At 44.6% G+C, this 26,424-nt stretch overlaps 1 pseudogene; it reads left to right on the top strand.

The window, feature by feature from the left end:
* LOC132808051 (zinc finger protein 850-like) overlaps positions 1-20,979 on the top strand; it is a 28,331-nt pseudogene extending 7,352 nt beyond the window's left edge.
* Positions 20,980-26,424: the final 5,445 nt, after the last annotated feature.

Below are 26,424 nucleotides of genomic sequence, written 5' to 3'. Positions count from 1 at the left end.
CTTCTTCTGGTCCTCCTTGGCATTCTATTGGTTCGTCAAAAGTAGTTCGCGCGCCTTTTCGGCGGACAGCAAGAAGCATGCGCAGTGATTTGCTGACACCAGCAAATATACGTTATGCCTTACTGACACCGAGGAGCATGCGCAGTATGCTCTGTGGAGATGCCGTTATTACTGATGTTTTTAAGCATCCAAATGCAAATCGGAAAAAAAAGGATAGAATCACATTTTTTCCTGTGGCTTAAGATTTTATTCCTTTTGCATTCTGTCTGGCCGTTCCATACATGTACCACCCTCTGTGTGAAAAGACTGCCCCTTAGGTCTCTTTTATATCTTTCCCCTCTCACCCTAAACCACATCATTCCAGATGAAGGGCTTGTGCCGATAGGTCAACTTTCCTACTCCTTGGATGCTGCCTGACCTGCTGTGCTTTTTCAGCACTGCACTTTTTGACTCTGATCTCCAGCATTAGCAGTCCTCACTTTCTCCACTTCCCAATATATCACCATTTAAACAATACACCTCATTTCTGCTTTTTTTTTCCACAGCAAAGACTAACTTCACACTGTGGTACTGCACTTGCCACATGTTTGAGGCACAGACCTGGACCAGCTTTTCCAGAGTCTGGCCTCTTTCTGGATTCACTCCCTTTCTTTTCAGTTGCTGCAAGTCAACAACTGGATCCCAGCAAGAAAATAAAAGAAATAGAAAAGGGAGTGAGAGAAGTGTGTGCTGTTGGACAGACGAAGGAAATTACAGTCTTGGATGAATCTCAAACTTCACTCAAAGAGGGAGGAGCAGCAGCAGCTTCAGAAGCTCATGGGTCAAGATTGAAGTCGTGCTGGAAAAGCACAGCTGTTCAGGCAGCATCCGAAGAGCAGGAAAATCGACATCTCGGATTCAGACAATAGGGCTGCTCTGAATGGTAGGAGGACCAGACTCCCTCCGGTGTTCCAGTGCTCCTCATTGGTCCGGCCGCTAATACTATTCTTCCTATTACAGGGCGGCCACAGGTGTACTCAGGACTCCAGAAAAATGGCCTCACCAACATCCTGTACAACCTCAACATAGAACAAAGAAAATTTACAACCCAGCAATAGGCCCTCCAGCCCTCCAAACCTGAGCTGATCCAAATCCCCTGTCTAAACCTATTGCACAATTCCTGAATCTGTATCCATCTGTTCTCCAATGACTCATGCATCTGTCCAGATGCACCTTAAATGAATCTACCGTCCCTGCCTCTACTACCTCTGCTGGCAATGCGTTCCAGACACTTATCACCGTCTGAATAATGTACTTTCTGTGTGCATCTCCAACATGATGTCCCAACACCTGTACTCAGCATGGGAACAATGAAGGCAAGTGTGCTGAACACCTTCTTCACCCCCCTGATCTACCAGTGATGTAACTGCCACGAACAATGAACCTGAACACCTTCAGGTCTTTGTTCCACAACACGACTCGGGCCCTACCATTACCTGCTCAAGTCTTGCCCTCCTTTATTTTAGCAAAATGCAACTCCTCACTGATATCCGTACCCCTCTCATACACACACACACACACACACACTCTCTCAGACATACACATACACCACCCTCTCAACACACACACCCTCTCGCAAGTTCATACTCCATCACAATCTCACTTTATCAAGCAGGCACACATGCTCTCACACACACTTCCCTGATGAAGGGATGTTAGGATATTATAGAAGCCCATGAGAGGACAGAGATGTAGTTACTTCTTAGGACATTGGGGGCGCTGTGAACCTATAGTTTAAAATGATGACCAAAGTAATTTTTAATTCTGGGATTATTGCCATAACAACTAACAAAGCTGATGTTCAAATGAAAGAACATCAGCAAGGTCAATTTTGCCTGCTAAACTAAGTGATTAGATTAAGGTAAACTATGTGATAAAAAGACTAGGAAAAATGTCTCAATCATAGTTATTCTTTGTGTCCATGATACAGAATGTTCCTAATATATGTAAAGCCTTTGTAAAAATGTTTCCAGAATACATAGAACCTTTGTTTGCAAATTATACCATTTTGAAGAAGGCTTTTGTTTGTGAAAGATCACGTTGCATGAATTGAGATTAGAAAATAATATAACTAATGGAGCTTATCGATAGATTTTCAGAACTTGTACATTTTCTCCAGCGAACCATTCGATCTTTCGTGCTTCGCTGTAACAGCTAAGTTTCTGCTGCTAAATAAACGTACCTGCTTTTTATCAAATAATTGGGTAAGTGTGGTCACTCCTTAAAAGAACACGCTTGGACGAATTCCGTCCTAACAGATGGTGACCCTCTAAGTGGAGGAGGAGACCACAGGTTGGCAGATTGGGAGGCAGACAAATTTTTCGGCCGAAACTTTAAGGTGAGGAAGCGCCTGTTACATCAAAAGCTTCCAGTAGTTAACTTTTGAGTTAGACATTTGTCTGCTTTTTAATCCTCACCAACTTGAAATTGAATTGATTTGGACACAAAGGTACAGAATCTTAGCTGGTAAGTCACTTTAAATCTTCTAGTGTTAATTTCTCTCCGATGTTAAAATTCTTCTAGGTGAGAGGAACCGCGGACCCCGTCGTGCACACTAAAAATTCTTAGAAGTGAGGAGTCTCCGCCGTTAAAATTCTTCTAGGTGAGGGGATTACCTATCTCTGCCGTGCAAATGTAAAAGTCCTAGAAGTGAGGAGGGAAAGTGTCGTAGAATTTGTCTCCGCCAGTTTAAAATTCTTCCAAGTGAGGGGTGTGGCTAACCTTGATGCGCAAAGTGTACACTAAAAATTCTTGGGAGTGAGGAGACTTACAGTAGGAATTAGTCTGAACCGTTTCCTTGTAGGGATTTTTTCCGCTCAGACGTCTATTCTTAAAGACGTACTGTTTTGAAAGCGGATTCCAATAGGGAAAAGAGTCAGATGATTGAAGTGGATATCTGAATTTGTATGTTTATGTAAGTATGTGATAAAGGGGCCGGCCAGAATAGGAAGAACGAACAGAAGCTGCTAATATAAATGACTATGTGTATGTATGAGTAAAAAATCTATTCGTTATAAGAGAGAGAGAGTCTCTGGGTGTGTAAAATCTGTGTGTTTAAGTATTTTTAAGTTTGTAAAAATCTGTGAGTGTAAGAGAGTTTCTGTGTTTGTGAAGATCTAAGTGTGTATAAGAATCTCTGTGTGTGTAAAACTGATTGCGAGAGAAGGGTAGTCTCTGTGTGTATGTGAGAATTTGTGTGTGTGTAAGAATCTTTTTGTATAAAAATCTCTAAAAAAAGAATCTCTGAGTGAAAATTTGTATGGGTCTGTGAAAGTAAGAAACTGTGTCATATCTCAAAGAGAGAGAGAATTTTACTGCTGCAAGCTTTATCAGTGTGTCTGTGTGTGAACAGAAGGCTTCTCAGCTAACAAGCAGTTTAACACTTTGTGCTCTGGCTTGAATTCATCTGTTTGTTAATGGTTTTAAGTTTGAAACTTGTTGTTTGTCATTTGATTCAGTGTGCTTTTTTTTTGATTGTAATTTTATGAATGCTTAACGTGATTTTCTTTCAGGATAGAATTTTAATAGATATTGAGAAAGGAGAAAAGATTAGTTGGTAACTGATAAGGTTAAACCCCATTTTTTGAGAGAAAATTTAATGTTTAATTGAAAGTAGTATAAGGTGGACAGCAGAAAAATTTATTTTTGACAACAGCTTACAGTGAGAAAAAGGAGAAAGTATCAAAGAAAGATAGAAACAGAAACAAAGGGAGGGCAAGCTTAGAGTCAGATAAGAGAAAATAAGATGGAGGAATTAAATTTTGGACCACCAAAATTGCGCCACCTCAGGACAGAATGTCCTGGAGTTCCCTGGTGGAGACTCAGTCTAGGTGGGAATATGACCCTAGCGGGTCGACTGCTATTGGACTGTGTAGCTTTACAGAAAGAAACTTTAGACCTAGTCTTAGGACAGGCTTTAAATCAAAAAGAACTTATTATAAAAAGATTAAGGAGACTTTTCAGAATGTTACATTAATGACTAGAGGGTCTCCGAGAGTCTCCTAATACTTTAGTACGCCAAGTGATTGACTTGGGCAAACCCCCTACCAAGGGGATAAGTAAGGACACGAATGAGTCACTGGGGTGGAAGACCAAATTTGTGGTAACTTTTACACCACAATGGGATTTGAACTGTTTGGTAGCGTCTGTGTACATCCCCCCGGAGTTAAAAAATAATGAGTCCAACCCAGCACCTGTAACGACAAACCCAATAACACAGACAGGGAAGGTTTTAGAAGACGTTAAGAAACTTATTGAAAAAAATAATACATTTAAAGAAGCTCAAAGAAAAATACAGAATCTGGATAAGAATCTTAAGCTGTGGAGGAGCAGAAACTGGTTCCCCGCAGATGACCAACTGTTTTTTACAGCTGCTGATTTTGACGAATTTCAATCAAAAATTAAAGATAATTTGACAGAGAGAAAAGAGGAAGCAAAGGAAAATGTTTTTAGTAAAATCAAATTGTCAACGAAAGTAGATGATGAGGACGTCTATCTACGGGAATTATTGGCACGATTCCAGAGCCACTTACTAACGCTGCCCACTATTGAGACTGCAGAGTTAGCTGGGGATAGACAGGGCAGATTTGATTATGTTCTATTATAAAAAAAGTTTTCCATCCGACTATTCCAATGTTCTTATAAATATAGAAGAGACAGTAGGTAATTGTGCTCAAAATTTATCACACCAGGTAACACGTTGGAAAACAAAATTAATATTTCATAAAAAAATCTTGTTTAGAGTGCATTTTATTGGATAGGGTCCAAAAAGCTTGGGATGTCTGTATTGTGGGAATCAGGACAGTAAAGCAACCAAATTAATATGGAATTTAGTAATCAGTTATGAAATACAAACTGATTTTAATAATTAATGTTCTAAATTAATAATTGTTGATTCAATTTCAAAATATAGTATTAAAGCTGCAGATAAGGATTATAAGCGAAGCAATTTCTAGTCCAGATATTAGAGTATTTGTATTATGGGATTCGGCTATAGCTCAGACACTCTATTTTGCGTGAGTAAAGTTTTTAAAACATTACGAAAAAAAGCTTTGAACTTTGGTATAATTACTGAACCTATAAAGTTCCCTTTTATGTACTCCGTGTGTCAGTCCATAGCAAGTACAATTTCCAAATAAATTGTAAATATGTTTTAATGTATATCTTTTTATGGTTTGGCAGTCATTGACTTTCAATTTTTTTTTCTTTTCTCTCTGGTTTCCATTGCCACTGGTGTGAGAATTGCTTGTGGTTTATAATGATTTTTTTTCCATAGACTGTGGCTCCCAGGTGTGTGTGTGTGTGTGTGTGTGTTTGTGTGTGTGTTTCTATTTGGACGAGGAACGCCCATTGAGTTTAATTCACAGTTGTGTAAGCGACATTGAGATATTTTTAAAATTAAAACAATATAGAGCCAAAATATGTAGTGCCCTGGATCCAGTATTATGTTGACAGTGACTTCATGGTCAAGTTGCAGACAGAGTTAATTTTTCTTTTAACCAAAATAACAAACTGAAGTTCCAGAACAAACAGAGATAGATAAAGAAAAATGGAAGGTGAAGGAGACAAAGGGAAGAGGAACAAAGAGAAGGACGGATAGAAGGATTGCGAGAAATAAGGGTTAGGGGTAAGGAGATTCACAAAAGGACTGTGGAAAGAGAGGGAGAGTGTGTGTACAGCTAGCAAAACAATTAACACCTTATGGTTTGGTTTGAATAAATATTTGTTGATGATTGAATGAGTAAGTTTTATTCACTGAAGCGTGAGTTCCAGGATTGTTTTAAATGTGAGTTTTATGAAAACTTAACATGATTAAACTGAGTGTCTAACTGTCTTTTTCTTTTATCTTTTTACATACAAAATATGTGAAGGTCAGTTGAAGTTTAAGTTCAACAGTGGGTAGTTGTAAAAACAAAAACTTCCATGGTTATTATCTGTGACCTTGGATTCGACCATTGTGCATGCGTTAGAAGTTTTTAAACTGGAATTGACAAATTGTTGTAAGACATCTCTGATTATTTTAAGACCTAAAGTATTTTAATTGAGTAATGATTGACCAGAGTACTTAAGAAAACTAATTTTGGATCTAAAATGGGGAACTAAAACTGAGTGATCACAATGGTCTTCAAAATTGGTAACTGTATGCATTTTACATTTTGAAAATTGAATACTGGATAAATGGACGTAAATATATAAATATGCTTACAAGTTAGTTACAGGCATTAAAGTAAGACAAGCATGAATTGGTAAATTGGTGTTTAAGGATATGGGAATCTAAGGACATTGCAATATTTCTCAGAATAAAGGAAAAGGGAAGAACGTAATGACTTGTAACTTTGGAAAGTACCGATAGGAGACGAGGAGATTAGGTGAGTCTGTGTTCCCCTCACTAGTGGGGAGGTCGGAACATATAAGAGGAAATAACGGTCTTGGTTGAGAATTTGATAGATTAATCTGTTCTGAAAATCCTATGATAAAAACCCAGTATGTATATGTGGGCTGGTTTAATGTCTAATTTAAATATACTATTTACTAGGGAAAAAAGGAAACTTATATGGGGATACTGGAGCGCTCGTCTGTTGAAAGCATTGTGTTACGGAAAGTGAAACCTGCTGCTGTTCTTTCCTCCCTCCCTCTCCAGATAGTCTTCTACTTCAATGCGTTTTGTTATTTTTTGTATTTTCTCGCCACATTGTAAATAATTATCAAGCTATTCACATAAAGTGACTGGAATGATGTATCTTTTGTTTGTGTTAACAAGACATTTGCACCATCCGGAGTTGTTCGCAGTTTATCAAAATAATCAAACAGCATTTTTTTTCTCTCAATTTAATATTTAGTTTTGTGGAGGAAGTTTAGTAGGTCTCTATGTCTGTCTTTTCTAAGACCTGCAGGCAAGCATTTTTACATGATCCATCGTGCTACTGCTTTAGCCTCAGTAATCAATGATTTTGAGATGCCAATATTCTGCCATCGGTTTTGCTTAGATTCTGAGCTGAGCTTATTGCGTGGAATGGGTGTTGAAACTCTATCTATTCAAGCTTCGCACTCTACAGTGAATGAAATCATTATGGTATCAATTTTGCTAAATGGTTTATTTGCACAAGGTTGATTCGAAATTTAGTTCTAGAGGGAAATGGGATTTTCTGAAGAGGAATAAATTTTAAGTCTTAAGGATGCTTGGATGATAGAGTAATATTATATTTTTGTATTACAAAGTCTGGATTTAAATTTCTGGTTGTTTTATAGTACTTTTCACAGCTATTCACTAACAGGAGGGATTCAGTCCTGGTCTCACAGATTTTGTGCCAATTCCTAATACAACTGTGGTCAAACACCTAATTTTAATTCCACAATTCCAAACCTGGTTATGACGGTTCTAGGAAAGATGAGATAAGAAATCAGATAGATTTTTCCATATTGGTAATATAACACTATGTACTAAAATGTTGCATTTATATTCCTACAGACTTCAAGTCAAGCACTTTCTCTTCATTTTTTCAATTATGCAGATCTGATGGTGGCTAAAACCTTTTAATACTTTGAACAGGTCTTCGTTAATAAGCATCTGGACACATACCTAGTAGGCTGTACAAAGACAGCTAGGATTAACTTTAGCTTTTTCATTCACTAAATTTTAGTTGTGGTTAAGAGTAAGGGACTTATTCCCCTTGTTCACTATTAAGTACTGGATATGAATTTAGTACAAGATTTCAAAAAACTGGAAGATGACCCTACCCCTGTTGAAGGAGGAGCTTATGGGTCTGTAATTAATTTGTGAATGGATAATGGGTATGGGTTACAGTACAAATACCAGACGCTAATCTCTTCTGAGATTCAGCAACAGATCACAGGTGAATCTTGCCTAGTTTAGTAAATTAGGACTATCTTTCAGAAAGGAGGTGTATTTGCAGTTTTTGAGAAGATATGTAGCTCAGGTTCTAAGTTTACTCACTGAGCTGAAAGGTTTGTTCTTGAACATTTTGTCATCACGCATTGTTAGGAGGGGCACGGAAAGTGTTTGTAAAGAGAGAGAGGACGAGTGACAGAAGCAGAAGGCGAAATTGGCGATAGCTGCGGTTGATGGGGTAATTAGGAGAGAAATTGAAAGCCAATTGTATATAGAATTAGAGTGTAAATCAATCTGCAAATTATATAGTCCAAACTAACTAGCTATCATGGTCACTAGCAGGATCACTAACAAAATTGGATTAAAAAGTTACTTGTTAAAATCAGATGGGGTATCAATATATTACATAAATTTCCAAAAATGAGATTTCTGAATTTATCATTGCATGATTAAGATTGCTCGCAATTGATGTTTTGAATTATTGCTCTGTCAATAGCAACAATTGAGTACTTGCTGCCCTACTTAAAGAAGAGCAATACATTTAGTAATTTCAAAACCAACAGATCAGTAAAATTTGTACCAAATAGTTGCAAGTATGTGTAAAATCACCAGAAGATTGAATCAGTTACATTTTTTACCTGGTACAGAGCAGACCAATACATCTAGCTTTGCTAATCCATCCTTACAGAATTCAATGCTGTATCAATCTCAATTTAGGCTGAAAACGTTTCTACAGTTTATGCCAACAAAACTCTGTCACTATCCAGCAAGCAGCATGTTTCAAGGGTAGCACAACTAGTTAAATCTCCCTATTGGAGATGGAATGACACGGTATGCTTCTGTGCAGTGTTCCATCACTATTGGCAAAGCTCATACACTAGAAAAGCAAACAAGTCAGACAGAATTGGTGACTTTCTGGCTGCATGTCAGTAGCTTCTGTTGTTGGGGGGGGGGGGGGGGGACCCTTGGTTTACGCATCCCTGCTGCTATTTTTATTACCTGTGGTTATTGTTGTGTGTGCCATGTATCAGGGACGCTGGTGACACGAACGATTGACCATGACCTGACGAGAAAGGATGACTCAACACCTGCATACTGGTGCTCCGCAGCAGTGCTGAAGGAGCCTGTGATGGGGGCAGCTCAGGGAAGGATTACGGAATCAGAACCAGAGAGGATGGAGGAGACATGTCTGAGAGAGAAGCGCAGGACAACTTATGATTTTACTTTATAAAAGTATCTCTCATTTCTAATCTTTTTTTCGAGATTCTGACAGTGAAGGCAGTAGTCCAGAGACCCCCTAGTTGTTTATTTTATTTCCTCCTCTCCCGTTACAGATTGGAGACAGTTAAATTTGTGCCTTAATAGTCAGGAATTTTGAAGTGCTGTGTGTCTTGAGGCTTGAGAGACTATTGATCACGCAAGAGATTCCTAAACATCGTCTGGTATCGAGAGCCACTGATCACTATGATAAGCCAGGTGCCACTGCCCTGTACGTTGAAATGAATGTGGATTGCATTGGTCATTGAGGAACGACTGGTTAGCCAATGACGGGTAAGATTCCTCGAGCTGAGGGACAACCTAAGACAGGCACAGTCGTGCATTGACTTTCAGAAGTGGTGGCCTGTGGACATGTGGTTTTAACGGATGCCTGGCCTTGGCATCTGTCTTGGGAATCTGGACTAGTCTCTGGCTTGCTGAGCAGCAGATATAAGTAAGTTGTGGACACAGCACATTATATTCACATTGTTTTTGATAAAATAAATAATAAATGCAAGCTGTGCGGCTGATTTTGAAGCCGATTTAAATCTATTACAAGAAAATTCGGCATTGTGCCAGTAATATGAAAATCTATTTTGGGATTTCATGAGATAGTATAGTGTGACCGGTTAATTGGTGGGTGTACAATCTGGTGTTCTTTGGACAACTGACCCTCACTCTACAAGCATCCAAGCTCATTCATTTTTTTTTTCTCTATGGTTCTCTACTATTTGTTATCATGCTCATTTATACTTTATATTTTGTTAATTTTAATAAAGTTTTTGTAGTTCTTTTGTGAAAATAAGAATAATTTAGAATCAAATACTAATTGTTGATTTTTTTGTAGTAAGATGCTGCTTAGGGACCCCTACACTCTTAACTGATGTCTCCTTAGAACCAGACGGCCAGGTCAAGATGATATGTTCAGAAAAGCAAAAAGGACACGAAGAATGCATCCGTAGACACACCTGGCCCCGGTTGCCGCACAATATTGCGTTTGTAACGGTTTATGTTGTTATGGCCTCTGAAGAGGCCAAGGGGGGGAATGTTAGGATATTATAGAAGCCCATGAGAGGACAGAGATGTAGTTACTTCTTAGGACATTGGGGGCGCTGTGAACCTATAGTTTAAAATGATGACCAAAGTAATTTTTAATTCTGGGATTATTGCCATAACAACTAACAAAGCTGATGTTCAAATGAAAGAACATCAGCAAGGTCAATTTTGCCTGCTAAACTAAGTGATTAGATTAAGGTAAACTATGTGATAAAAAGACTAGGAAAAATGTCTCAATCATAGTAATTCTTTGTGTCCATGATACAGAATGTTCCTAATATATGTAAAGCCTTTGTAAAAATGTTTCCAGAATACATAGAACCTTTGTTTGCAAATTATACCATTTTGAAGAAGGCTTTTGTTTGTGAAAGATCACGTTGCATGAATTGAGATTAGAAAATAGTATAACTAATGGAGCTTATCGATAGATTTTCAGAACTTGTACATTTTCTCCAGCGAACCATTCGATCTTTCGTGCTTCGCTGTAACAGCTAAGTTTCTGCTGCTAAATAAACGTACCTGCTTTTTATCAAATAATTGGGTAAGGGTGGTCACTCCTTAAAAGAACACGCTTGGACGAATTCCGTCCTAACAAGGGCGTTTCCCCGGAACGTCAATCTTCCTGCTCCTTGGATGCTGCCTGACTTGCTGCAGTACCACACACTCAATCCTAAACCTATTACCCTCTAGTTCTGGACTGCCCCATCCAAAGGAAAATATCACATCCATTTACCCTATCCATGCCCTTCATGATGATATAAAAGCATATAAGATCACTCCTCAGACTCTGGCAAGCTGCGGAAAACAGTCCCAACCTGAACTGGTCTCTCCTCACCCGGGTCACCAAGACACATACCTGAGGTGGTAAAGTCTGCTCCCTCTCTGGATTCACTCCAGTTGCTACAAGTGAGCCTGCTCCATCATTCATTAAGATCATGGCTGATCTATCCATCGTCTCATCTCCTTCTCCCTGCACTGCCGCAAGGAACCCCTTAATTCCCTTACCAGGCCAAATCCCACCCAACTGTGTCTTGAATATACTTAATGAAGTTGCCTCTATTGCTTCCTTGGCCAGAGTATTCCATAGATTTTGATGAAGGGCTTTTGCCCGAAACATCGATCTTCCTGTGCTCTGGATGCTGCCTGACCTGCTGTGCTTTTCCAGCACCACTCTAATCTAGACTATTCCACAGATTCACGACCCTCTGGGAAAAGCAGTTCCTCATCTCTGTCTGAAAGCTACTCCCTCTAACCTGGAGGCCTAGTGTCACCCACCAGCAGAAATGACCGGACAAGGTAGGACTTCATCCCCACAGTGCAATGACATTGGGAAGATGTTTCCATCGGTAGGAGAGACGAGGACCAGAGGACACAGCTTTAAGAATAAAGTGAAAACCTTCAGGAACAGAGATAAACGATGTCTCCTTTTCTGCTGACAGCGAGGAGCATGGACAATGTATTGGTGACATGAGCGAGCAGGTGCACTGTTGTTCACACCGAGGAGCAGTCGCAATGTGCTCTGTGGCGATGCTGGTGTTGTTGACAGATGTTAAGTGTTCAAATGCCAAGAGGAGAAATAAAGGGTAGAGCCACAGTTTTTTTTTCCCCTATGAGGCTCAACATTTTATAGCTGGCTGCTCAACTTTTTCTAAAATGTCTTTTCCCCAGAGTAGGGGTGAGGTTCACAACTAGAGGTCATAGATTTTGGGTGAGAGCAGAAGGATAGAAAAGGTACCGCAGGGGCAACTTTTCCATGCAGAGGATGGTGCATGTATGAAATGAGCTGCGAGGGGAAGCAGTGGGGGCTGGTATAACTACAACATTTAAAAGGCATCTGGATAGGTATATGAATATAAAGAGTTCAGAGGGATATGAGCCAAGTGCTGGCAAATGGGACTACATTCATTTAGGATATCTGGTTGGCATAGACAGGTTGCACCAAATGAATGTGTTCTCATGCTGTACAACTCTGACTCTAAATAATAAAAAGTATTTATTTTCAAATACCAAACTATCTCCATGTTAACAAGGCTTAGTTCACCACATACTTTACTAACCATTCTCAACAGGTCCTGCCCCTTCAATGACTGAGGAACATATACATGCTGGTGCATAGTATCCTTCACTAGTATTTACACACTACCCTCAGCAATTGCACAAGTAACAACAAAGGGCAAACAGCACAAGGATTAAACACACAGTGAGGGGTAAACAGCACAAGGATTAAACACACAGTGAGGGGTAAACAGCACAAGGATTAAACACACAGTGAGGGGTAAACAGCACAAGCGCCAGTAAAAGCAGATGGAAAGTGAGTGTAAAATGTGACTATGACAGGACAGGCCCCACATTCCTTCCCCTCCGTCCCCCCCCACAACCTGCCTCACCTTTCACCTCCCGGGCCCAGTACCTTCCAGGTGGCCCCATAGTTGACACAGGGGCCGCCCCACGACCAGTAGAACTCCACCACCCAGGCGCCCGACCAGTTCCCAAGCAGGTCCTTAACCCCATCCGCCTCCAGAATGTTCACCGGCTCCTGGCTGCTGTACAGCCGGCCGGTGTGGCCGTGACACAGCAGCTGCGCCAGGAAGGCGGCGGCGGCGGCGGCCAGTGCCGGGTGTCTGCCCCGGGCCGCACGGCGCCATTTTCCTAACGGCCGCCCTCCCGCCGCTTCCTCGCTCGAGCGACTTCTCCTCCCAACCGCCTTCGCCCCCGCGTGACGTCTGCACGGGGGGATGGGCGGGGCCGGGGGAGCCTCACCGTCACCAAGCAACAGCCACCTCGCGCTACAACTGCTCATTCACAAAAACAAACTCTCCTGTCTCGCTCTGCAGCTGCAGGGGGGGGACACTGCCACGTTTCGAGGAGCCCTGTCTACATTGGGAAAGCTCACCGCTCCATTTAAACAGATATTCCCACATCTAACGGAACGGCCTCATATCTAAAGGGGGCAATCTGCATTTTAAAGGGACATGGACATTTTAACGGTATTTCTGCAAATAAAGAAATTTAAATGGACGAGATTACATTTCAAAGGGATGTGGGCACATTCAAAGGGATATCTTAATATATAAAGTGACGCAGTTATATCTAAGTGAATCTACATTTCGAAGAGACGTTGCCCTGTTTATAAGTAGAGACAATAGGTGTGAATTCTGTCTGTGTCCCAATGTTGAGTCAGACTGACATTTTTCTCAGAAAAGCTCTGCACTTAAATTACATTCTTGAGAAGGTAATTTATAGATTAGAGTGTAGGTGAGGGAGAATTGGCCGTGCTAAGTTACCCATAGTGACCAGGGATGTACAGGTTAGGGTGGATTGGCCATGGGAAATACGGAGTAAGGGGTTGGGTGTGGGTGGGATACTGTTCAGAGGGCCAGAGTGAAATAGATGGGCTGAATGGCCTGCTTCCACATTGTCGGAATTCGAGACCCTCCCCACAAAGAGGCATTTTATCTGCATCTATCCTGTCAAGCCCCTTTCGGAATTCTACTGGTTTCAATAGAGGCTGCTGCCGCTGGAATACAGAAAATGTACCATTTATTTGTTGGTGTCACTGCTGCCTCACAGCGCCAGAGCCCCGGGTTCAATTCCTCTCCCACATCTGCGTGGGTATCCTCCCACAGTCCAAAGACGTGCGGGTTAGGGTGAATTGGCCACGCTAAATTGCCCCGTAGTGTTAGGTGACGGCGAATGGGGCTGGGTGTTTTGCTCTTCGGCGGGTCGGTGTGGACTTGTTGGGCCGAAGGGCCTGTTTCCACACTGTAGGGAATCTGATCTAAAGTTCTGGAATTTATATATTGATGAACTAAAACCTGCAACCTGTTTTAAAAGATGAAGGACTCAGCAGCGATCCAAGTTTGTTCCAAATATTGCGTCGGTTGCATGACGCTGTGATCTGTTGCTATTAATTCTGTGTCTTATGATCCTGCAGCACAGCTCCCCGCAGAAGGAGCAGCGCTACAGAGGCGAGTGCTTCCAAACACACCTGGGTGGGCGGGGTTTACCAGAAGGGGCGGGGTTTAGCCTGGGGGCGGGTTTTAGCGGGAGGGTGTTGCTCATGGGCGGGGCGTGTCTCGTGAAAGGAACGCGCGCTAGTAGGCGGGGCGATGCGGTGCGTTGAGCCTGGAGGCGCGCGGCTTTGTGGGCGGTTGCTCGTGGGGGAAGGGGGCGTGGTTTTTATTCGCGCGGGGTCCAGGGAAGGGGTGGGTTTTGGTGCGGAAGGGGGAAGGAAGTGTGGTTCCAAGAGGTGGGGCTTTGTCTCGAAGGGGCAGGGTTTACGAGCTTTGTTCGGAAGGGGCGGGGTTTACGAGCTGCGTTCGGAAGGGGCGGGTATTACGAGGTTTGTTCGGAAGGGGCGGGGTTTACGTGCTGCGTTCTGAGGGGGCGGGGTTTACGTGTCGCATTGGCGCCGGAGGGGGCGGGGCCGAGGCCGTCCCGAAGACGGAAGTGTGTCCGCGGCCTGTTCCCTCCGCTGGAGTCTCGGCTGCAGCAAGTAAGGTAAAACTTTATCAGTATTTCCTTTTACAGAGTTTGTATTTAATAACCAGTAATGGCTACTCAATATCATCATAAAGTCCCAAAATGCCATTCATTACAATCCAGAGCAGATAAACACTAAGAGTTAATTTTCTACGGGATTCAACAGCCTCAGCACTAAAATGGTCTCACAAGGGAACGGCTGTGAATGTTATCACTTGGTGTCCTGTTCACACAGATTCACCGATGCTGAGGCAAACCTTCTTAATTGCCTTACAGCATCCTGTTATCACTTGGTGAGCCCAGGTGTCCCTATCTTTAAGTTCTCTCCTCTTTCTGAGCCTTCCTGCCTGTTTATTTTCTAGTGCAGTAAATGTGTTCAATAATTCAGCATTACATTTTAGTCTAAATGTTTAATGACAAGTTTTAAGGCTGTAGACTTTATCACCCAGATGCCCACACCCTCATTCCTCCCTTTGATTGCACCGCGATCACTGAAAGAGAAGGCTGGTCCAAACGAATGCCCTTCAAGGTGGTCCAGCCATCAACATCCTGTAGAGCGGCACCACCATCTTCACGGCTCATCTGGTCATATTTATCATCGCCATCGACACATGTGGGTGAGCCATCGGATCGCAAAAGGTGCATCTTCTGGGGCAAATCTATATCACTAAGGGACCTCATAAGCCGAGCAATTAAATACCGAACAATACCAATACCGACAAACATAAATAGCTAAATTGATAAGCCAATTGTACCATCAGCCGGACCTGCAGTCTCCCCAACTGGTCCCTTCAGTCATTCTGTCAAGGAATACCCGGATCTCTTCTTGTATCTTAGTAATATTGCCAGTGAGATCGGGAATGCCCATAGTGCATTTATCTTGGACAGTGGTGCAGACCTCACCCTCCCGGGCGAGTATATAGTCTAAGGCATACCGATTCTGCATAGAGTAAAGACACAGGTCTGATAATCCCAGTTTACTCTGTTCCAGAGCCTCTTTAGTCTTATTTCCTCGAATGGTCAGGCCACAAAAGAGGGAATTGCGGTTCTTTTGACTTGTCACCCCTGCCGATCCTTCCAACCTCAGGGTATTCTGGATTCCCCAGCCTATTGGGTGTCCTGTATTGTCACCCAGTCCATTGGGATCCTTCCAGTCGGAGTAAGGTTGGCTGAGACCGACCGCTGCATTCTCCTCAGGTGGAGGTTCCATCGACTTGTCCACTGACCAGGACAAGGTACTGTTGTGGGAACAAGGTCTCCGATATTGATGTTATGAGGGACATCTTTGCCATCCATGACAAGGAAATTGGTAGCTTTACCTCAGCTGAAGAAATAATAGTCTGATTTGGGGTAGATTAGGGAGAGTTTGTCAAAATAGGTTACTGAAATGTTACAGCAGGGGGTCTGGTCAGATATACAGGAGCAAAGGGTCAACGTTTTGCAAGAGGATTCGCTTGAACGCTGTAAAAAATGGGCCAAGTGACTCGAGCACCCACACTGTATAGGAGACAATGGTCCTCAGAATGCTGTTCCCATTGGGCTCTCCCTTAGCTCTATTGTACATGGTCTTGGTGACAATATCAGATTCTGAAAAGAGAAAAGGCCTATAAATGCGCAAGGGAAGGGTTCCGTTCCAGGTCCATGTACCGCATAAGGCCTGCTGTACCCCAGCCAGTGTTACACCAGCTGTTTGTATACACAGACCGGAGCTATTGGAAAGTGATATTTCACTTCGCAGGGTCGGCAGCAGGAAGACTGACGAATAGTATGGAATCGGGGACTGGGGACTGGGCAAGTAAGTCATCTCCTGATAGAGAGGAGTAACATACTCCTGCCTCTGGGATGAAGAGCATTCTGTGGGCCTGTATAAATAAGTTGTTTGCGGATTGTGGAGTTTCCCCGATCAGGCTTCCCTTTTCTCGAGTCGGCCCGTCCTGCAAAAAGGGATGGTGTTCCCAGGCATCCTTAAAATATTTACCATAATAACGGGGTTGATCATTTTTATCCTCACTAGGCTTGTGTCTGCAGGTAAAATAAAAAAACCATGGTAACGACATGGTAACTCCCACTGATTTCTACTGTCCAGGTGGACCATCTGGTCTTTCTGATGTAAGAGTCCATTGCAATAATCAATCTTCATCACGTCCCACACGTCAAAGGCGTCTGGTCCGGTGCACTGGACCACATCTCCTCAGCATGGGTGGTGGATAATCTCTGATCATTCCTGGTCGCATCCATACTTAGTGGCTTTCCCCATCAGGGTGTTATACGTGATCAGAAAGGTGAGGAGATAGGCGATTCCCCCACATGTCCCTCCTCTTAGTTCAAGTATCTGTAATAAGATTAACATTAGAACAACAGCAAAATTCAAAAACCCAACTGGACAGTGTCCTCTCCTTTTGTTGGGATTCCAGTATTCTCTCCTCCTCTTCCCCACTTTTGATTGGTGCGGTCAATCAATTTACAATGGTGCAGTTGGACCCAAGCTGAGTGCCCAGTGACTTTGACCGCCGTAGGGGTGGGAAGTAAAACCTGGAAGGGGCCATCCCAACGAGGTTGGAGACCTTTGCAAGTCCAGGTCTTGACGAGCACCAACGAACCAGGCTCTACCCGTGACGAGGCTGAAAGGGAGGGAACATCGCTGTAGGCTGCACGCTCATGGGTGTGAAAGGCACGCATAACACTAGTTAGAGCAAGAACATAACCAACCATTTCTTCGGTCATGTGGTGGAAGGGGACTGCGAAGGGAGCTGAATCGTTCCAAGGAGTACAGAGAGGGTGACCAGAGAGATTCTCAGCTGAAGACAGTCGTATCTTGCCCACAGACATGGATCCCATCTGGAATAAAGCCACAGGGATTCGCATAACCAGGAGAGGCCAGACTCAGCCATTAATTTGGCAAGTTTAGTCTAGAGTCTGGTTAAAACATTCACCAAGGCTGGCCGTCTGAGGATGATAAGCACCATGCAGTTGCCGACAAATACAAAGCTGGGAACAGAGTTCTCCGTTAATATTACCTACAAAGTGTGGTCCATTGTCCGAGCTAATGCACGCAGGTATACTGAAGGAATTATTTCCTTAAACAAAATCTTCACCACAGACTCAGCAGTCGCGTTAGGAAGAGGGTAGGCTTCAATCCACTTCGAAAAGACATCAACAATAAGCAAAACATATTTACAGCAACTCAGCTCATTTCTACAACTCAATGAAGTCCAGTTGAAGTGTCTCCAAGGGACCCTCCAGCAAGGGAGTTCTCGTAGAGATACTTGAACTAAGAGGTGGGGGATCACCTACCCACTGACCTGTATGATCACGTACAACATCCTGATCGGGAAAGCCACTGACTGAGTATCAATGCGATCTGGAACGATCTGAGATTATCCTGATGTCATCTGGCGCACCAGACCAGACACTTTCAACGTGGAGTCGCTTGAGCGATGGCGTGAGCTGCCAGAGGAAGTGGTGGGTGCTGGTACGATGATATGTCAAAAGGCTCTTGGACGGGCATCTGAATATGAAGGGTTCAGATGGGTCAGGGCCAAGTGATGGCAAATGCGACTGGAGTCATCGAGATGTACAGCACGGAAACAAACCCTTCAGTCCAACTCGTCCTTGCTGACAAGATAGCCAACCCAATTTAGTCCCAGCTGGCAGCACCCGGCCCATATAGGGGCCAAGTGATAGCAAACGTGACTAGATTAATTTCGGATATCTGGGCAGGTTGGGCCAAAGGGTCTGTTTCCATGCTGTGTGATTCTAATTGTCTTCAGTGAAAGCAGAAGTGTGGTTGTGAAGGCTGGACTTTCAGGGCATGTTTTGCCCTGACTGGGAGCAGAAGAGTTTGACTGAAGTGTATCGGTGTTAATGCCTTGATGTCTCATTTTGCTCCCACCTTCCCGGGGTCGTTAACTATTTTGTGTCTGGTCGTTCCTCAAGAAGCTGCATTGCAGGTTCACCCTGAATTGGCACTTTGTTTTTGCTTCCCAAAATCAGACCTGCTCACTCTCAGTGTTGTGAAAGATATTAACTTTCAGGTGGAGGCATCCAAAATTCAGAGAGATGTCAGTCTTGATGTTTTTGCTTTTTCTGTCTCTGTAAGATCCTGAATCAGCACCTTCAGGGGAATTAGTTAGAGCGGAGTGAGAACAGAGGGGGAAGGGAGAGTGGGATGGTGCTTTCAATTTTGTGGAACAACAAAAGAATATTCCACAGAAAGTAGAGTTGCTTGTTCTGAATTTCTACCCTGCACTGATAGTGATGACTTTTGTAATCTCTATTTGCAGAGTATTTGAAAATCTGAAGACTGAAGTTTCAAAATCAACAGATGAAGGGCTTCTGCCTGAAACATTGACTCTCCTGCTCCTCGGACGCTGCCTGACCTGCTGTTTTTCCAGCGCCATATTTTTTGACTGACTCTCCAGCGTCTGCAGTCTTCACTTTGATGTCAATGTCTGACAGTCACTCAATCCATCGGGACCACAACAATTTTTGATTTTGATTTCTGTGAGAGGGATCAACGCTTTTTGATTCCTGTTTGAGGACATTTTCAACATCAGGTGGGACTGGACAAGAGACCCCACTGTTGCAGCGCACTGTGTGTGGAGCCTGAAACAGTTATACGGCCTGGGAAGGGGATTTCACGGCAGGGAGGAGTTCTACACGTGTTTGTGTGCAGCTGAAGCTGTGGCCATGGAGAAACCTGAGGAATCCCGCCCCGTGGAGAAACCGTGGAAGTGTGGTGACTGTGGGAAAGGCTTCCGCGTCCCGTCTGCCCTGGAGACTCATCGGCGCAGTCACACCGGGGAGAGGCCATTCCCCTGCACCGACCGCGGGAAGGCCTTCAGACATTCCTCCCACCTGCTGGCCCACCAGCGGGGCCACACGGGGGAAAGGCCCTTCAGCTGCCCAGAGTGTGGGAAGGCCTTCAGCACTTCCTCCACCCTGCTGAGCCACCAGCATGTCCACACGGGAGAGAGGCCGTTCAGCTGCCCTGAGTGTGGGAAGGCCTTCAGGTATTCCTCCACCTTGCGGACCCACCGGCGTTTCCACGCGGGGGAAAGGCCCTTCAGCTGCCCTGAGTGTGGGAAGGCCTTCAGGTATTCCTCCATCTTGTGGACCCACCGGCGTTTCCACACGGGGGAGAGGCCCTTCAGCTGCCCCGAGTGTGGGAAGGCCTTTACCCGCGTCTCTGCCTTGCGCAGCCACCGGCGTATCCACACCGGGGAGAGGTCCTTTAGCTGCCCCGAATGCAGGAAGGCCTTTACCGACATCTCCTCCCTGTTGAAGCATCAGCGGATCCACACGGGGGAGATGCCCTTTACCTGCTCTCAGTGCGGGAAGGCCTTCAGCACATCCTCCCACCTGCTGACCCACCTGCATGTCCACACAGGGGAGAGACCGTACACCTGCCCTCACTGCGGGAAGGGCTTCAGGTATTCCTCCGGCCTGCTGACCCACCAGCGGGTCCACACAGGGGAGAGACCGTACACCTGCTCTCAGTGCGGGAAGGGCTTCACCTACTCCTCCCACCTGCGGAGACACCAGCGGATCCACACAGGGGAGAAGCCCATCAGCTGCCCAGAGTGCGGGAAGGCCTTGACCGACATCTCCTCCCTGATGAAGCATCTGCGGATCCATACCGGGGAGAGACCGTACACCTGCCCTCAGTGTGGGAAGGGCTTCAGCACATCTTCCTCCCTGCTGAGGCACCAGCGGATCCACACCGGTGAGAGACCGTACACCTGCCCTCACTGCGGGAAGGGCTTCACCTGCTCCTCCAACCTGCGGAGACACCAGCGAGTTCACGTGCCATTGCAGGGGGAGTGAAGGAGTGACGGCCGAGTCCCATTATCGACTGGACTATCAACCCAGTTCCGGGGACTCCCAGGTTTGAATCCCGCCACGACAGATGGCAGAATTGGTATTCGGTCAGAAATGTGGAGTTCGGAATCTAATGATGAGACCGTTTCAGGGAGGGGGTGGTGTGGGGGAGAAAGCCCCCATCTGATTCACTCTCTCCCTTGTTGTTAGGGGAGGGAACCCCCATTGTGGGAAAGGATTCACTCGGTCGTTCCAGCTGCATCCTTTACCCGGTCTGGCCTACACGTGACTCCAGACCCACAGCAGTCTGGTTGACTCTACACTGCCCTCCCCCCCCGCACTGGCAAAGGTGCGGAGAGAAACTTACTTGGAGACAGGGTATGGGTTGAAATTGCTGAGTGAGGCAATACTTCCTCCGGGTTACGGCTGTACCAAGGATCCAATTACAAAGGGACAACTTGGTGCTGGCCAATAGTAAAGACAGTGAGGGGGGTGGGGGGGGGTGGGGGGAACAGGGGAGGTGTGGTGTGTGCACTTTCACCTTGAGCTGTTCAAAAAGCAACTACTTTTTCTCTGCCTTTTTGCTGGGGGGATCTGAAGCTGTAACAAAGTTGGGTTGCAATAAAGATTACCCGAACTTACCACTGGGCTCAGACTCTCATTGAAAGCTTTGAGCTCCAAGAGGTTTTTGTTTTAAAGCTGCTCATTTCTTTCAGCCTCCTGCACTAAGTTTAGAATATAGAACAATCCAGCGCAGAACAGGCCCTTCGGCCCTCGATGTTGTGCCGACCTGTGAACTATTCTCGGCTCGTCCCCCTACACTATCCCAAAATCATCCATGCACTTATCTAAGGATTGTTTAAATCTCCCTAATGTGGCTGAGTTGACTACCTTAGCAGGTAGGGCATTCCACACCCTTACCACTCTCTGTGTAAAGAACTTGTCTCTGACGTCTGTCTTAAAGCTATCACCCCTCAATTTGTAGTTATGCCCTCTCTTGAATAAGGGCACAACATTTGCAATTCTCCAGTCCTCAGGTACTAAACCCGTCGACAATGACGACTCAAATATCAAAGCCAAAGGCTCTGCTATCTCCTCCCTAGCTTCCCAGAGAATCCTCAGATAAATCCCATCCAGCCCAGGGACTTGTCTACTTTCACTCCTTCTCGAATTGATAACACCTGTGTGTACCTAACCTTGATACTTTTGAGTCTAATATCTCGTACCTCATTCTTTTCCTGAGTGAAAACCGATGAGAAATGTTCATTTAGCACCTCTCCGATCTCTACAGTGTCCACACTCCACTTCCTGCTTCTGTCTTTCACTGGCCCTATTCCTACCCTAATCAACCTTTTATTCCTCACATGCCTATGGGAAGCTTTAGGGTTCTCTTTTATTCTATTTGCCTAAGACTGTTCGTGTCCTCTCTTTGCTCTTCTTAACTCTCTCTTTAAATCCTTCCTCAGTGATCTGTAATTCTCTATCGCCTCATCTGTACCATCTTGCCTCATGGAACAGCATCATAAGACACAGAACTTATATCAAAAGATCAGTGTCATGCAACTGATAGAATATATTGAACAAACTTAGATAGTCTTCATCTCTTAGAATGGGTGCAGGCTTTGGTTCATTAATATGTAACAATGTTCTTGAGATGACATAAGGTTTTATTAAAAAAAGGCATCTCCGCTCAGACAATGCATTAAAGGTGTGAGATTTGAGTCTGTCAATATTCCAATCTTGAATCAGACTGGTTCTGTTTCCAAAGTCGGAATTTGTAAAATATTGCATGGATTGACTGCCTGCAGATTGTGTGCTTTTTGAACAAAATTGAATGTATCTGCAAATATAATTCTGCCAATACAATTTCACCCCAAAGAGTAGTGTGTGTGTGTGTGTGTGTGCATGAGAGAATGAGAGTGTGTGCATGTGAGTTTGTCTGTGAGTGTGCACAGAAGTGTGTTGTGTATGCTTGGGAAAGTGAGAGTGTGATGGAGTATGAGGCTGTGTTTGTGACAGAGTGTTGAGGGCTGTGTATGTGTGTGTGTGTGTGTCTGTCTGTGTGTCTGAGAGATAGAGTATGTGTGTGAGAGAGAGGCTTAATAAAAGCAAGGGGTTGCATTTTTGGTAAAACAAGGACTTGTACAGATAATGGTTGGGCCATGAGTCATGTTAGAGAACAGATAGACATGGAGGTGGGGGGTGGCGGTGTTCAGGTACATAGTTCTTTGGAGGTTGCATCATTGGTAGACAGGGTGGTTTTCAGACGGCATTTTGCAACATTGCCTTCATTGTTCACACCACTGAGTATAGGGGTTGGGACATCATGTTGAGGTTGTACAGGATGTTGGTGAGGCCACTTTCAGAGTACTGAGTCCAGTTCTGGTGGCCCTGTAATAGGAAGAATACTGTTAGAGAGGGTTTAATAAAGATTTACCAGGATGTTGTAAGTTCTGGAGGGTTTGAGTTATAAGGAGAGGCTGGGACTTTATTCACTGGAGCACAGGAGGTTGGGGGTTGACCTCATTGAGATTGATAAAATCATGAGGAGTGGAGGGAAGGTGAATAGAAAATGGCTCTTGCTTAGCGTAGGGGAACTCAAAACTAGGGGACTTTTTTTAAATATGAGGAGAGATTTAAAAGGAACCGGAGGGGCAACGATTTGAAACAGGGTGATTTACATGTGGAATGAACTTGCTGAGGATGTGGTCGATGCAGGTACAGTGACAACATTGAAACAGCATTTGGATGGGTACATGAATAGAAAGGTTTAGAGGGAAATGGGCCAAATGCAGGCAAGTGGGACTGGTTTAGTTTGGAATCCTGGTCGGCATGGACGAATTGGACCGAAGTGTCTGTTTCTGGGCTGCATACCTCTATTGAAACCGGTAGAATTCTGAAAGGGGCTTGACAGGATAGATGCAGATAAAATGCCTCTTGGTGGGGAGGGTCTCGAATTCCGACAATGTGGGAGCAGGCCATTCAACCCATCTATTTCATTCTGGCCCTCTGAACAGTATCCCACCCATACCCAACCCCTTACTCTGTAGTTCCCATGGCCAATCCACCCTAGCCTGTACATCCCTGGTCACTATGGGTAACTTAGCACGGCCAATTCTCCCTATGACCTACACTCTAATCTAAACTCGTCGGGCGCCTGGGTGGTGGAGTTCTACTGGTCGTGGGGCGGCCCCTGTGTCAACTATGGGGCCACCTGGAAGGTACTGGGCCCGGGACGTGAAAGGTGAGGCAGGTTGGGGGGAGGGGGGAAGGAATGTGGGGCCTGTCCTGTCATAGTGACATTTTACACTCACTTTCCATCTACTTTTACTGGCGCTTGTGCTGTTTACCCCTCACTTTTTTTAATCCTTGTGCTGTTTACCCCTCACTGTTTTTATTAAACCTTGTGCTGTTTCTTGTGACAGTGCAGGGAGGAGGAGATGAAACGATGGATAGATCAGCCATGATCTTAATGAATCACGGAGCAGGCTCACTTGTAGCAACTGGAGTGAATCCAGAGAGGGAGCAGACTTTGCGACCTCAGGTATGTGTCTTGGTTACCCGGGTGAGGAGAGACAGAAGTTCAGGTTGGGACTGTTTTCTGTAGCTTGCCAGAGTCTGAGGACCTTGTACACTTTTAGATCATCATGAGGGGCATGGATAGGTAAATAGACGTGGTATTTTCCTTTGGATGGGGCAGTCCAGAACTAGAGGGTAATAAGTTTAGGATCGAGAGTGTGGTGCTGCAGCAAGTCAGGCAGCATCCAAGGAGCAGGAAAACTGACGTTTCGGGGAAGCACCCTTCATCAGGGAAGTGCCCTTCATCAGGGAAGTGTTTGTGTGAGAGTTTGTGTTTAAGACTGTGCGCTGTGAGTGTGTATTTACATGTGTGCCTGCTTGATAAAGTGTGATTGTGATGGAGGATGAACGTGCGAGAGGGTGTGTGTGTTGAGGGGGTGGTGTATGTGTATGTCTGAGAGAGCGCGTGTGTGTATGAGAGAGGTATGGAGAGAAGTGAGGGGTTGCATTTTGCTAAAACAAAGGAGGGCAAGACTTGAACAGGTAATGGTAGGGCCCTGGGTCATGTTGTAGAACAGAGACCTGGAGGTGTTCAGGTTCATTGTTCTTGGAAGTTACATCACTGGTAGACAGGGGTGAAGAAGGTGTTCAGCACACTTGCCTTCATTGTTCACATGCTGAGTACAGGAGTTGGGACATCATTTTGGAGATGCACACAGAAAGTACATTACTCAGAGGGTGATAGGTGCCTGGAACGCATTGCCAGCAGAGGAGGGGACGGTAGATTCATTCAAGGTGCATCCGAGCAGTAGGACAGTCAAAGTTTCGGGCACAAGCTCTTCATCAGGAATGATGCGTGGATGTTCCGAGGGGCATCAGCGTCCTTCCGTGCCAGTTGTCAGACAGGAGCAGCAGGTAATGAGCAAGGCAAGTGGTGTATTAGCAAGAGGAATTGAGTTCAGAAATGGGGATGTCATCCTGCAGTTAGGGGGTCATTTGAATAAATACAAGGCTGAGTTAATCTGATTTTTCAACAAGAAAGAAGTGGATGTTTGTGGAGGAAGCAAGAAAATGGTTTTAAGACCAATTTAGAACAGTTCCAGAGTCAGACAACACAGAAACAGACCCTTCAGTCCAACTAAACCGTGCTGACTGTGTTCACAAACTAAACTAGTCCCACCTGTGTGTATTTGGCCCATATCCCTCTGACCCTTTCCTATTCATGTCCTTATCCAAATGTCTTTTAAACCTTGTTACTGTACCTACATCCACCACCGTGTCTGGACATTGATTCCACACACAAACTACTCTCTAAAAAAAAAAGGCGCTACTCCAGTCTTTTGAAAATCTTTCTCCACTCCCCTTCCTCATTTGCTCCCTAATCTTGAAACCCCCATCCTAGGGAAAGGACACCTGCGGTTCACCTCATCTACCCTCCTCAGGATTTTATGAACCTCTTTTAAGGTCACCTCTCAACCTCATGTGTTCCAGTGAAAAAAAGTCCCAGCCTACCCACCTAGCTGTAGGTATATTCCTATCCAGTTATGAATTGTTCAATGCTGGTGCCGACTCGAAAGACCGAATGGCCTCGTCTTGCTCCCAACTCTCTCTCTCTGTGTCCAGGACAGCAAGAGACCCTAAATCAGAGGAGCAGAAATTAGGCCATTCAGTCCATCAGGTCTAATCACCCCATTCAATCGTGGCTGCTAGGTTTCTCAACCCCATTCTCCCCGTAACCCTCGATCCCCTTGATACTCAAGAACCTATCTGTCTCAGTGTTAAATATCCCCAGTGACCTGGCCTCCACAGCCTTCTATGGAAATAGATTCCACAGATTCACCGCTCTCTGGCTGAAGAAGTTTCTCCTTTCTAAAAGGACTTCCCTTTACTCTAAAGCTGTGCCTCTGGTCTGAGTCTGTCCTACCAATGGAAACATCTTCGCAATGTCCACTCTGTCTGGGCTGTTCAGGATTATGTATGTTTCATTTAGACCTCCCCCCACCCCCGACACCCACCACCCCTCCCGAGTGTGGGCCTATGAATCAGCATGAACCAGACCCTTCAGGATGAGGTACAGCAGGGATTAGGGTCAGTAAACTGAGAATGGAGGGAGAGTGTGTGGGATGGAGATTTTCAGCTTCTAGAGAATGAGAGAGAAAAGTGAGATCGCTATAAATTAGAATTGATCGGATGGGCCAAAGTGTGGTAGATGGAATTAAATGGTGAGAAATGTGAGTTGTTGCATTTTGGTCAAGCAATCCAGGCAGGAGTGACACAGTTAAGGGGAGTGTTGCAGAACAAAGAGACCTTGGAGGGCAGGGTCCATAGTTCCTTGAAAGTGGAGTCTCAGGTAGACAGGATAGTGAATGAGGCATTTGGTAGGATGGCCTTTATTGGTCAGA

The sequence above is a fragment of the Hemiscyllium ocellatum genome, assembly GCF_020745735.1.
Source record: "Hemiscyllium ocellatum isolate sHemOce1 chromosome 27 unlocalized genomic scaffold, sHemOce1.pat.X.cur. SUPER_27_unloc_3, whole genome shotgun sequence".
In the NCBI taxonomy this organism is placed as follows: Eukaryota; Metazoa; Chordata; class Chondrichthyes; order Orectolobiformes; family Hemiscylliidae; genus Hemiscyllium; species Hemiscyllium ocellatum.
The sequence above is the reverse complement of the archived record's forward strand: the minus strand, read 5'-3'. Positions and strand labels throughout refer to the sequence as shown.